This window comes from Anomaloglossus baeobatrachus, chromosome 5, assembly GCF_048569485.1.
Source record: "Anomaloglossus baeobatrachus isolate aAnoBae1 chromosome 5, aAnoBae1.hap1, whole genome shotgun sequence".
Lineage (NCBI taxonomy): Eukaryota > Metazoa > Chordata > Amphibia > Anura > Aromobatidae > Anomaloglossus > Anomaloglossus baeobatrachus.
In genome coordinates this window covers 469,764,524-469,777,173 of record NC_134357.1, presented here as the reverse complement: position 1 = coordinate 469,777,173, position 12,650 = coordinate 469,764,524, and positions in this window count along the sequence as shown.

The following is a 12,650-nucleotide window of genomic DNA, read 5'->3' as shown; positions in this document are numbered from 1 at the left end:
CTGCGTTATTCCCTGCGGGATTTCATGATTAACATTGAGTCAATGGAGGGAAATCCCGCAGCGATGTGCGGAAAAGAAGTGACATGCACTTGTTTTTGCTGCGGGATTTCCGCAGCAAAACACGCAGCTGTCAAATTCCGCCCAGTGCGCACAGGATTTTTTTTCTCCATAGGCTTTGCTGGTGATTCACTGCAGAGATGTTATCAACATTTTCTGCAGCGAAACATGCAGCAAATCCGCGGCAAAATCCGCAAAAAATCCGGTAAGTGCGCACATAGCCTAAAAATAAAAGTATGAATACAGTAACTATTGAGACACAAAAAATAATGTAACTCACAGCAGGCACAAAATTTGGGGGCAAATTCACACCAGATTTCCTAATTAGAAGAATCCATTGTCCAGATCTCACAATGAATAAAAAATCCATTTTGATTTCATAACAGAAACCTAAAACTGAATCAAAATCTAGTGTGAAGGGCGGTGTGTATGAGACATCGCCTGTAATTGGCCGGCGTCTCGCTCTCCCGCCGTAGCGCTAAAAAACACTGTATGATATTGGGCAGCAGGCAGTGTTGTATTGTGAGAACCTTCAAGGACATCAGTGCCGCTCCATACCATGGAGAGCAGCTTTTGCTCCATCTGTATTTTTTGAGGTTTCATAGAAGTGAATTGATCGGCAAAAATAGTGCGCAGATGTAATTTAAAAAATATGTATGTGTGAACGACCTAATTGTGAGGATCATGAAACTTTGTATGTGGGCTGCAGGGGTTTATGTGCCAGGGCTGCTTTTTAGTCCCAGTCCAGCCCTGCTGACAATTGACCCCATATCACCACCTATACACACCATAACTCAGTTTATGGGGCATATAGGGGGTGATACTGCTTCTTTAATGAAATTGCTTTTATAGAATGTTAAAAGTTTCCTACCTAAGTCATGTAGAAGGAACTGCTGCTGGATGCCATTAATATGGATTTCCTTAAACTCCTGGGGGATAACAAGCTGATCAAGGGTTTGAGGCAACCTTGGGATGTCACCCAGTTGCCTTGATAATCTTATCATTCTCTTCAGCGAGTCTTTTTTTGGGAGAAGAGCGAGAACATTACAATGAGCTCCTGAAATAACTTCTGCAAGAATCTGTTGTGGGGTCTCCTGCGTTCTCCTTGCCCTAGTGACTGCTTGATTGACAATTTGGATTGCTTCAGGTCTTGCTGCTTGTGGTGCATGGTTGTGGGGATTGATCACTCTCACAACTTCACCAGACATTCCGATGATCCACACACAACCCTTGCAAGTCAAACGTTTTTCACACACCCAGATAGCATGCACGTTGTCAGCCATTTGTTTCGAAAATAGATAAATATGATTTTCATAGACCAACTACTTCTTCCCACGTTTGGATAAAACTGAATCCATAGTTGAATGATAAAGGGTGTGGAAGGTGCCTACTTTTCTGTGCTGGTGTCCTAGACACTGCTATATTCTGATGTACAGATGGAATAAAAACTCATCTAAGAACTTGCAGGACACCTGACATGCTAATTATTTACAAAAGTTGCAAACAAATACAGGTCAGTACTGGGTCAGGTAAAGGTAACAACATTTTTAGATTTGAGGCCTTGTGCACACTTCTGCATGTGTCGCGGGCGGAGGAGGGGACGCCGCGCTCTCCCACTGCTCGGGTCCGGCTGCCGCTGCTGCCGCGGCCTGCTGCTGCTCGATGGCTCGAGCGATGGGCCGGATCCCGGGGACTCTAGCGCCGCTCCTCGCCCGTGAGTGAAAGGGGTTTGGGTGTGGGGATTGTTTATTGTCCGTGACGCCACCCACGGTTGTGGTGATTGAGTGTACACCACCGCTGCTCTGGCAGGGGATCCCGGGAGTGATGGTGTGGAGCAGCCAGTTGTTGTGTTGCCCCTCCGTGGGTAGGGGTTGGTGATCCCGGGGCCCAGTGATGGGGTTGGGATGGTGGACAGGCGGGCTATGGGGCCTGTGGAGGTGCAGGGGCGCAGGGGCAGCGCTGTGCCGCACGGCACGGAGGTACTCACTCAGCCAGTCAACGCGACACAGTTCTCAGTAAACAAACGGCTGGTTGGACGGGTCCCTCAGACGGTTACACTGTTGATATCCCCTGCAGGCGACGGTGACGGTCTCTTTCCTGCACCTATGTGTTGTTGTTTGGTTGCGATGGGTTCCCACCGGTAACCCGCTCCCCAGCTTGGATATGAGCCGGAGGAGCTCCACTCTTGCCCGCAGGCGCTGGCCCTGGGAAACTGATGCCTTGGCGGTGGCGGTGTCTCCCCTTCACGGTCGGACTGTTGCCTTCAATCGGGACTCGGTTGTTGGGAGACAGTCGTCCCCTTCACTGACGGATTTGGCAAATTATGGCGACTCCTAGCCTTGCCGGGATCCGAAAGGCCCCTGCCCTGGTGCTGACTAATCTTCGTATACCACTCCGGTACCGCCGGGTCACAACCCGTCCACGGTCCTTTCGGCAACCTCCAATCAGTCTCGCCTGCAGACGGTCACCGCCGTCTGCCAACCTTGCTGTCTCAGTCCGGGGCACACACCCGGACCAACTTCAGGCTTCTTACTGTCACGACTCATGCTTCCCTCCTTTACCACTTCACCAGCTTCACTTCACTTTCAACTCTAACACTCATCTGCTTGTTTACTCCTTCACTTCCCTAGCTTAACTGCCTGGTTTTCCCGCCTCCAGAGCTGTGAACTCCTCGGTGGGTGGAGCCAACCACCTGGCCCACCCCCTGGTGTGGACACCAGCCCCTGGAGGAAGGCAACAAGGATTTGTGTTTTGACCTAGTGTGTACCTGCAGGGAATGTGGGGTGCGTGTGGTGTTGTGACCTGTGGTCGTCACAGGGTATTGCACAATCTGCCCTCCCGTGCAATATCCACCTCCTTCTTGGTTATGGGTCCCCAACTACATGGTGTTGCCTCCATCAGCTAATTAAATCCTAGGTACACTCTGCACCACACCCACCAAACACACCAGTGGACGGCCTGAGTGGAATAGGGTCGCCCACTTGGGGGGTTGGTTAGGGGAGGTCAGGAGTAGAGAGAAGTGTATTGGAAGTGAAGGAGAGAGGAGGTCAGGAGCTGGGCTCCTAGGAAGCTATCTAGGTAGCAGACGGTGGTCTGGGCCTAGAGCAGCTGGACCCCCGGTCGCAGGGGATCGTGGCAAGGGGCACGGAACCGTCGAGGAGGACAGCCGGCGGCCTTGCACCATCACCGAACTGGGACCAGGGCACGACGGGCTACGTCAACCGTAGGTCAGGGAGTAGCTTCAGGCAACCTGACAATTTACCCGACGAGAACGGAGCCTTCACGATCCGCTCTCTACCTGCTCCAAAATCGGGGTACTAGCGCAACGAGGGGGATAGGACTTTCCACTCAAAAGGTACAGAAAATTCCAAGCGTGAACCCTGAGAGCAAGCTCCCACACTTAGCCATAGTGGGGAGCAGGACCCGGCAAGTTCCATACTACCGGGACTAACAGAGAAGTAAACTTAGTGCCAGGAGGCAGGTCACGGATCACCAGACAGCACCATTGGGGACGGGACCCAACTAGCTCCCCTCAGCGGCAGCGGTATTCAGAACTTTGGTTCATCCAGTTGTCGGTGTCAGCTTAATGGACTGATTGAGTACGCAAGTGACCCCCTTCCCACCCGACGGCACTCCCTAGCCACCATCGCAGAGTTCCGGGGCATCCCCCCTACCCCTGGAGGGTCACAACACCTGGCTGCCCCTGGCTGCCCCATTCCATCACCCTTGGGTACTCCCAACTGCAGTGGTGGTACTCCAAATTACCACATACCACGGGTGGCAAACACAAACTCTAACACAATTTCCTGTAAATACCCCCTTCATTTTAGTGGCCGCACAACCCCTGGGTCCAGAGACCCCTCAAGCCACCGCAGATCCTGATCTGAGCAGCTCGGCTGCTGGCACGGGGGCGGCACACCTCAAATTCCTGGCATCACGAACAGGATACGAGAAGGACCCACTTACCTAGGTGACGTGCGCCTTAGAAGTCGAAGCCGCGAGTCAAAATCCCCGTTTCCCGCCATCTTCTGCCATCTTTTGGCGCCAAAACGCCATCTTCTCCACAAAAGCGTGCAAAGCCAAAGCCCCGCCCTTCGTCCTGAGAGTGAGCCCGGAACCGGAAGTTCCCAGAGAGCCACAGCAGCGAGAGAGTGCTGAGTGAAAACCGAGGGGGAGCGCGAGAATGTCTGCGCCAGACGATGGAAGTGTGGCGGCGCTGCCTCCACCCAACCTTGCCCTATGTGCCTGGCGCCGCCTGGCTCCCGCAGTACAATGGTCGACCAGATGCGCTGCAGGGATTCAAGAGGAAGATATGTAACGTCCTTGATATGAATGCCCTGACTGGATGGCAGCGGGCGTCTGTGGTACTGGGGCAGCTTACCGGCGCTGCCGAATTGAAAGTAGAGACATGGACTGAGGAGGATCAGGTCTCGGTACCCGCCATCTTTAAAAAACTGGGAGCAGCATTTGAGACCCACACTGAAGCTGAGCTGAGCATGAGGTTCTATAGCTGTAAATAACAGCCCCAAGACAGCATTAGGGATTATGCCTTAAAGTTATAAACAGCGCTACGGATCCTGACACAAACCAACGATATTGGAGAGCCAGAGGGAAACAAAATGCTGGTGGAGCAGTTCCTCCAGGGCCTAGGATCAGTGGAGGACCGTAAGCAGCTCCGGCTGTGGGCCCTGGAACATCCTGCTTTGGACTTCGCCACTTTAAAGGAGCAGGCAATCAATGCCCTGCAGCCCCCGGAGGCTCCTGACTCCCCACTCCCGTCCTGGCAAGCTCGTACATCCCCGTTGCATGTGAAGCCCCCTGCCTTGGCACTGCCGGAGCCAACTTCCCCGGTAATGCCTGGAGGCAGTATCAGCGGTTTTCCCAAGTGCAGCAGCTAAGTAGCAACGTCCCAAGGATCTTGGAGGTGATGCAACTCAAGCCAAAGGCAATCCCGACGAGAGAGATCCAACTAGCCGACTGCCCCGAGGACGTCCCATGGATGAGGAAGAGGACCCCGGTGTACAAAGGGCGAAACAGTGACCGGTATGGATCACCTGTTTGTTATAAGTGTAACAAGACTGGCCATTACGCGCAGAGCTGTCCTTTATATGGGCAACCCCTGGGGCCAAGGGCCAATCCGCAGGAATAAACTCTCAAGACCCAGCGGACTGGCGAGAGCGGTATGTAGGGGGGACGGCCCATCGTTTCCATCACCTTGGATGGGATAACGACCTCTGCACTCCTTGATACTGGCTCCCAGGTAACAACTATTCCCTATGTGCTGTATAAGAAATTTTGGCTTGATGATGAACTCACCACACCAGATGATAGCATTACTATCTACTCCATCAACGGGTTACCAGTGACTCAAATCGGGTTCAAGGAGGTGACCATTAAGGTGGGCCGGGTAGAGTTGGAGAGGCAAGGCCTCACAGTCGTACAGAATGACCCTAGTGATCGGAACCCTAAGATCATTTTAGGCTCAAATGTCATTGAAAACTGTATGGGAGAAGTATTGTTTTTGCTTCAACAGCTGTCTAAGACTGCAGGAACAGGGTGGCAGAGAGTCCTGCAACGTGAGATCTGAGCCCTCCTGCAGCGGCAACAGGTAAATCTCTTTGGAGGGGAGATAGGTAGTGTGCAGGTAATGGATGTGACCCCTCTTATAGTGCCCCCGCAAAGCAAAATGATGATATGGTGCAGGGCAGCTGTAGGCTCCCGTGGACAGGATTAAAAGGCAGTGGTAGAGCCTCTGCCTTCAGAGCATTGGCCCACCGTGTTGACAGCCAGGGGGGTAGCTGATGTCTGGAAGGGGAGAGTGCCCGTGCGAGTGTTGAATTGAATTGTGGGGAAGAGGAGATGACATTACCCAGGTATGCCACTATTGCCAAGCTGTTTGTAGTCAATGCAGATGCCATCCATGCAGCAGGTTCCCCAAACCAGTCTAATCAGTTCCCCAGTGACAGCCCCCAGGGACCATTAGAGAAGTGGTGTCAGGAGCTACACGTGGGCACCGACTCTACACCTGCACATCAACAAACAAGGGGTCTACAGGGTTGTCCAGGAGTATTAGCAGGTCTTTAGAAAGCATCCACTGGATTTCGAGCAGATAATATGAATTACACCTACCGGTATTTGGTAATTCGGTTTCCAGTAGTCCCTCAGGACAGCACCACAGGAGGACTTAATCCCCTTGACCTATACAGGGACAGGATCACAGAGAGGTTAAAAGGCCCCTCCCACCTCTACCCTCCAGTGTCTTTTCAAGTACTTACAGAAGGATGGATACAAATGTTTTATACCAACAAATAGTAACTCATCTGCAAGATAAACCCTAAGGGGAGGGAAATAAGGGTGCTGTCCTGAGGGGCTACTGGAAACCGAATTACTAAATACCGGTAGATGTAATTCAGATTTTCCAGAACGTTCCTCAGGACAGCACCACAGGAGCAGTACCAAAGTAATATCTCAGGGCGGGTACAGAAGCCTTAAGGACACAAGTCACGGGCAAGAAATAGGTTAGACATATCAATGTGTAAAACCAAAAATATGGATAGTACTAAGAATCTGCAAGCATATGAAACCCTATGCAGCACATCTTAAGGGTTACCAAACATGGCTGGTGTAGGATCCATAATACCCAGAACCCACCAATGTCTGAAGAACATTAGAAGGACTAATTCTTTGATAAGTACCGTTGTATACTGAAAAACTACAAGGTAAATCACCATAGTGAGTGTGATATATTCTATATTGCTGAATATTCAGAATAAATGAGGTAGACAGCTTAGGCTACTTTCACACATCCGGTTTTTGCAGTGCGGCTCAATCTGGCTCAAAAACCTATGCAACGGATGCGGCGAAAAAAACGGATCCGTTGCATAAGTTTTTCCATGCGACCTGTCCGTTTGACGGATGCGGCTTGATACTGAGCATGCGCAGTGCAAAATAACGCATCCGGCGGCCGTATGCGGTTTTTGCTGCAGGACGTCGCAGCCGGCATCCATAGGCTTGCATTGTAAATCGTGCCGCATCACGCCGGATGCGGCGCGATGCGTTTTTTTTGCCGCACAAAAAAACGTGCCAGGCAACGTTCCATCCCACCGCCGCATGGGCTAAATATGCCGCATCCGTCAAAAAACGGACGCAACACAAGGCCATGAGGCACAATATGGCGCTAATGCAAGTCTATGCGGGAAAAAACGCAACCGGCGGCAAAAAAAAGGTTGCGTTTTTTCTGCAGAGCGCCGTATTGTGCCGCACAGCAAAAACCGGATGTGTGAAAGCAGCCTTATACTACAGAAAACAGATATAGTGAGAAATACCCGAAAAATGGGTTAGATGAACATTCTTAACACTGCAACTATAGAATAGATGTTAAAGTCCTTAACAGCCTATCAGGGGATGAATAAACCACAGCCCGATAGAATGACCACCGTCGTAGATCAATAATAAACTTGTCTGTGCTTAATAAACCAGGTCAGTACTGTCATCAGCTCTCCTAGGGTCAAACGACTACCCCTGGTCACAGACCAGCCCACCATTCCACCAGAGGTCACATTCTGGACCCAGAAGCCTGATGTCAATGCATAAACTACTGGATCTCGAGTAATGAGACGGACTGTCATGAAAACTAAAGACGTGAAGAGTTGGAGTCTGAAAGGCACGTCTTCCGATATAAGCAAGCCAAGTACATCATCCGACCACTTGCGGCAAGCATTGTTCACCGTTCCCAAGGTGCAGATGCCAAGTACAGCGGGGTATGGAATCTGGATGTGATGAACGTGTCCCAGAAAATGTAGGTAGCCAAACCTCATATATACTGTATACAGTATATATATTGGAATTTAAAGAACTGGTTTGTCATATCCGTGGCTGCTAATACAGGAGCCTAGTGTTACCCTGAGCTGGTGTAAAGAAACCACTACCACCTGGGGCAGACTACCCAACTAGAAATGGACTATACTCCATTAGCATGTAATTACCACTATATCGGACACTAGCGTAAACATACCACACAGTCTTCCATAGTGACCAGGGAACATCTTCTAGAGGAATGAGGGCCTCTAATAATATCAGAGTGATATTTCATTTCACAGCGGTGACACCCTGGATTTTATATCGTGAGAGCAGTGAGTCTAAGGCCCCCTTCACATGTCAGTGATTCTGGTACGTATGTGCTTTTTTATACGTACCAGAATCACTGACATACGCAGACCCATTATAATCAATGGGTCTGCTCACACATCAGTGATTTTTACTGAACGTGTCTCCGTGCAGCGTACACCTGTGGCCGTGATTCTACACGGAGATAAGTCCGTTTTTTTCTGGCATCACTGATGACCCACGGACCACACTATGGTGTGATCCGTGTGTGATCCGTGAAACACGTACCAGAAAATCATGGACATATTAAATATTTTCAACTAACCTTGCCTGCGATTCGCTGTGCAGCCTCCGCTCTCGGCAGCTCCTGCCTGGCTCATGAATATTCATGAGAGCAGGAATAGCCGACCAGGAAGTAGCTGCAGAGAGCGGTGGGCGGACGCTGCAGACCCGAGGAGTTCAGCACCATGGACAGCAGGAGCGAAGGCAGGTGAGTAATGTCCATTTGCAATCACGGATCACGGATTGCACATGGACAACCCACGTGTGCCGTGAATCACGGAGAGACATGTGCGTGTTTTACACGTCAGTGAAGAACGTCTGTTTTTCACTGACATGGGAAACGGGCCTTAGAGAGAGACTATGGAGCTCCCTGCCACAAGATGTTGGAAAAACCTCACAGGTTATTTACGAGATTCTGTATGTTGAACAATGGTCCAGAAAACTAGTCCGATTGCCATCAAGGGACCTGTCACAGTAAAACAGGGCTATTACCATGATCGGCTACATTCAGTTCTTTCCATTATAGGATGAACTCAATAAACATTTCTCTTTAACGATAAGTTATAAATGAGAGACCAGAGCTAAGCAACTAAGCACAGCTGAATACTACTGATTAATTAGAAAGGAAGGACCGTAGCTGAACTCAGATTCCTGTTCTGAAGCCGTAATAAGGAGAATTACTAGGCCAACTCAAGCATGGCTGCTTATCACGCTAAGCCAAGTGCAGGTCCAGAAGCGTGAGGCCCCTCTAACCAAAGCCGATGCTAGAGACCCAAGATGTGAAGTATGCAGCCCGAGGCGCAAAGGACGAGGCCACCGGTGCAAGGCCAAAGGCGCAGAGGCGCAAGGGCAAAGGCGCAGAGGCGCAAGGCGCAATGTCAGAGGCGCAAGGCGCAATGCCAGAGGCGCAAGGCACAATGCCAGAGGCGCAATACCAGAGGCGCAAGGCGCAATGCCAGTGGCGCAAGGCGCAATACCAGAGGCGCAATGCCAGAGGCGCAAGGCACAATGCCAGAGGCGCAATGCCAGAGGTGCAATGCCAGACGGGCAAGGCCAGAGGCACAATGCCAGACGCGCAAGGCCAGAAGCATGAAGCGCAAGGCGCAAGCCCTGAGGCGCAAGCCCGAAGGCACAAGGCACAAGCCCAGAGGAACAAGGCACAAGCCCAGAGGCTCAAGCCCAGAGGCCGAGAGCCAGAGAAGCCAAGCCATGAAGGGCAAGGCTGAGAAGCAGTAGGAGCAGAGACGCCAAGCAGTGAGGCTTGACTGTCCCAAGGTGCCAAGCCAGCGTGTGGTCAGAGCTGTGTGGCGTGTGGGCCGAGGCCAAAGCCGTGAGGCGTCATGCCGGAGCCCCAAATTGTGCATCAGGCCCAGGGTTGCATAAGGCCTGTGCTGTGGCTTCACCCCTCCTTTCCACCTCCAAACCTTAGAGGGATAGAGGAAACTGGTAATGCCAAGAGCCCTCCATGAAGAGAAGTGGCATCATGGGCAGGAAGACCACATCGTTGTAGATGGTGCGCTGATGGCTGAGGGACCTCTCTTCGAGAGATGTCGGCCCCGGACCTCTTGACAGAGAGAAGGGAAGGCCGAGACCCCCCGATCTCCCTGAGTCCATTCTCATACAGCGAGAAATGGCTGAGGGACTTCTCTTCGAGAGGTGTTGGCCCCAGGCGACTTGACAGGGTGAAGGGAAGGCCGAGACCCCCGATCCCCCTGAGCCCATACTTCTTGGGTCCGTATGATGAAATTCCAAAAGATAAAATAGCTCCACTCTAGGAGCACTTGTTATGCGTCTGTCTCCTGAAGGGACAGGAAAAACACTGAAGGGTGGAGGTGGGAGGGGCCTATTAACCTCTCTGTGATCCTGTCCCTGTATAGGTCAAGGGGATTAACTCCTCCTGTGGTGCTGTCCTGTGGTGCTGTCCGTTCTGGAAAAAAGGGGTACAACATCACATACCCACAGGCACTCAACCACCTATCAAAGAGAGGTATAGGCCCATACCACCTGCCCATTACCAATGTGCCAAAGATATGCTCAGGAGCATGAAGGAAGCTGGAGTAATCCGTGACAGTTGTAGTCCCGGGGCCGCACCTCTGGTACTCATGAAGAGGAAGGATAGTACCATGAGAGTGTGTGCAGACTACCGCCAAATTAATAAGATCATGCACAAAGATGCCTACCCCTTGCCCCGCATTGAGGAATCGTTGGCTGCCCTGAAATCTGCTAATTACTTTTCTACCCTTGATCTCACTAGCGGATACTGGCAGGTGACTGTTGCTGAGGAATACTGGGAGAAAACCACGTTTGTTACCCCGATTGGACTGTGTGAATTTAATAGCATGCCATTCGGGCTGTGCAACGGACGTTCCAGAGGCTCATGGAGTGCTGCTTAGGCCACTGCAATTTCGAGACGGTCTTGCTGTATCTGGACGACGTCATTGTATACTCCAAGACGTACGAGACGCACCTGGAACACCTGTCAGAGGTATTCGAGGCACTGTCCAAGTATGGGATGAAGCTCAAGCCATCCAAGTGCCACCTGCTGAAGCCAAAGGTACAATACTTGGGGCATGTGGTCAGTGCTGAAGGTGTGGCACCGGATCCAGAGAAAATTACAGCTATCCAGAACTGGCCAAGACCCAACATCGTCAGAGAGGTGCGGCAGTTCCTGGGCCTGATGAGGTACTGTCAGAGGTTTGTCAAGGGCAGGAACGTCTGGTGGGACAACCCGTGCATGGCAAGTCCTCTGGCCCTCTGTTCCAATGTGGCAAGGAACAAGAAGATTCCTTTGAGCAGATGAATTCTATCCTGACGGGAGACGAAATTCTGGCATATCCTGACTACGGTCTCCCGTTTATACTGTATACGGATGCCAGTAATGTGGGGCTGGGAGCCATCCTGTCACAGGTGCAGAAGGGCAAGGAGAAGGTGATAGCCTACGCTAGCCGGAAGCTAAGGCCCACGGAGAAGAACCCAGAGAACTATAGTTCTTTCAAGCTGGAGTTCCTGGCACTTGTATGGGCTGTGACAGAAAGGTTTAAGCACTACCTTGCTGCCACCAAGTTTACTGTGTACACGGACAATAACCCATTTACTCACCTGGATTTGGCGAAGCTGGGAGCCTTGGAACAGCGCTGGGTCGCAAGGTTGGTGAATTATGATTTTATCATAAAATACAGGGCTGGCCGCAAGAACACTAACGCTGATGCACCGTCTAGGATGCCCTATATGTTTGATGACGGGAGGGATGAATATGACCTGGAAGAGATTGAATTGCCTGCATTCCATCAGCCCACTCCCATGGAGCGGCCTCGACCATGTACCCATCAACAAGAAATGACCTGTGATCCATTGCCTCATCACGGCTGGCAAGAAGCCCAAGATAGGAACCCTGGAATCAGATTAGTTAAAGCATTGCTGGCCAGAGCCGATGCCCGTCTTGAGCCAGGCGCCCCGGAGGAGGCCAGAAAACTGTGGAAGGACAGGAGTCGGCTCTATCTCCACAAAGGCAAACTGTGTAGAAGCCTTACCCATCCCAAAACACATGAGAGGATCTGCCAGATCGTCATACCTCGGGAGTATGTTCCGGTGGTGTTGGAGGCGTACCATGATGGAGCCGGGCACTTTGGATGGAAGAAGTTGAGATGTTGCTGAAAAGTCGCTTCTATTGGATAGGGATGAGAGACTCCCTAGAAGCCTGGTGTCGGAATTGTGGTCCCTATGCCTTGAGGAGGCAAGATGGCACCAGTCAGCGAGCACCACTCCAGCCCATAGTCACCAAACAACCTCTCGAGATTGTGGACCTGGAACATGTCAAGTTGACCCCCAGCAGGAGTGGATACACGTACGCGCTCACAATGGTGGACCACTACTCTCGGTTCCTGGTGGTGGTACCGGTTAAAGATCTGACTGCCAGCACAGCGGTGAAGGCGTTCCAAGCGCACTTTTGTAGGCCGCATGGGTATCCCAACCGAGTCCTTACCGATCAAGGTCCAGCATTCGAGGCTTAAATCTTTCAGGAGTTCTGTAACCTGTACGGGTGCAAGAAGATACGTACCACACCCTATCATGCACAGATGAATGGGATGTGCGAAAAGATGAACCATCTTGTGATCAATCTGCTGAAAACTCTTCCCCTTGAAGAGCGGAACCAGTGGCCTGAAAAGCTACCAGATGTGGTGGACATCTATAAAATCATTCCGGTG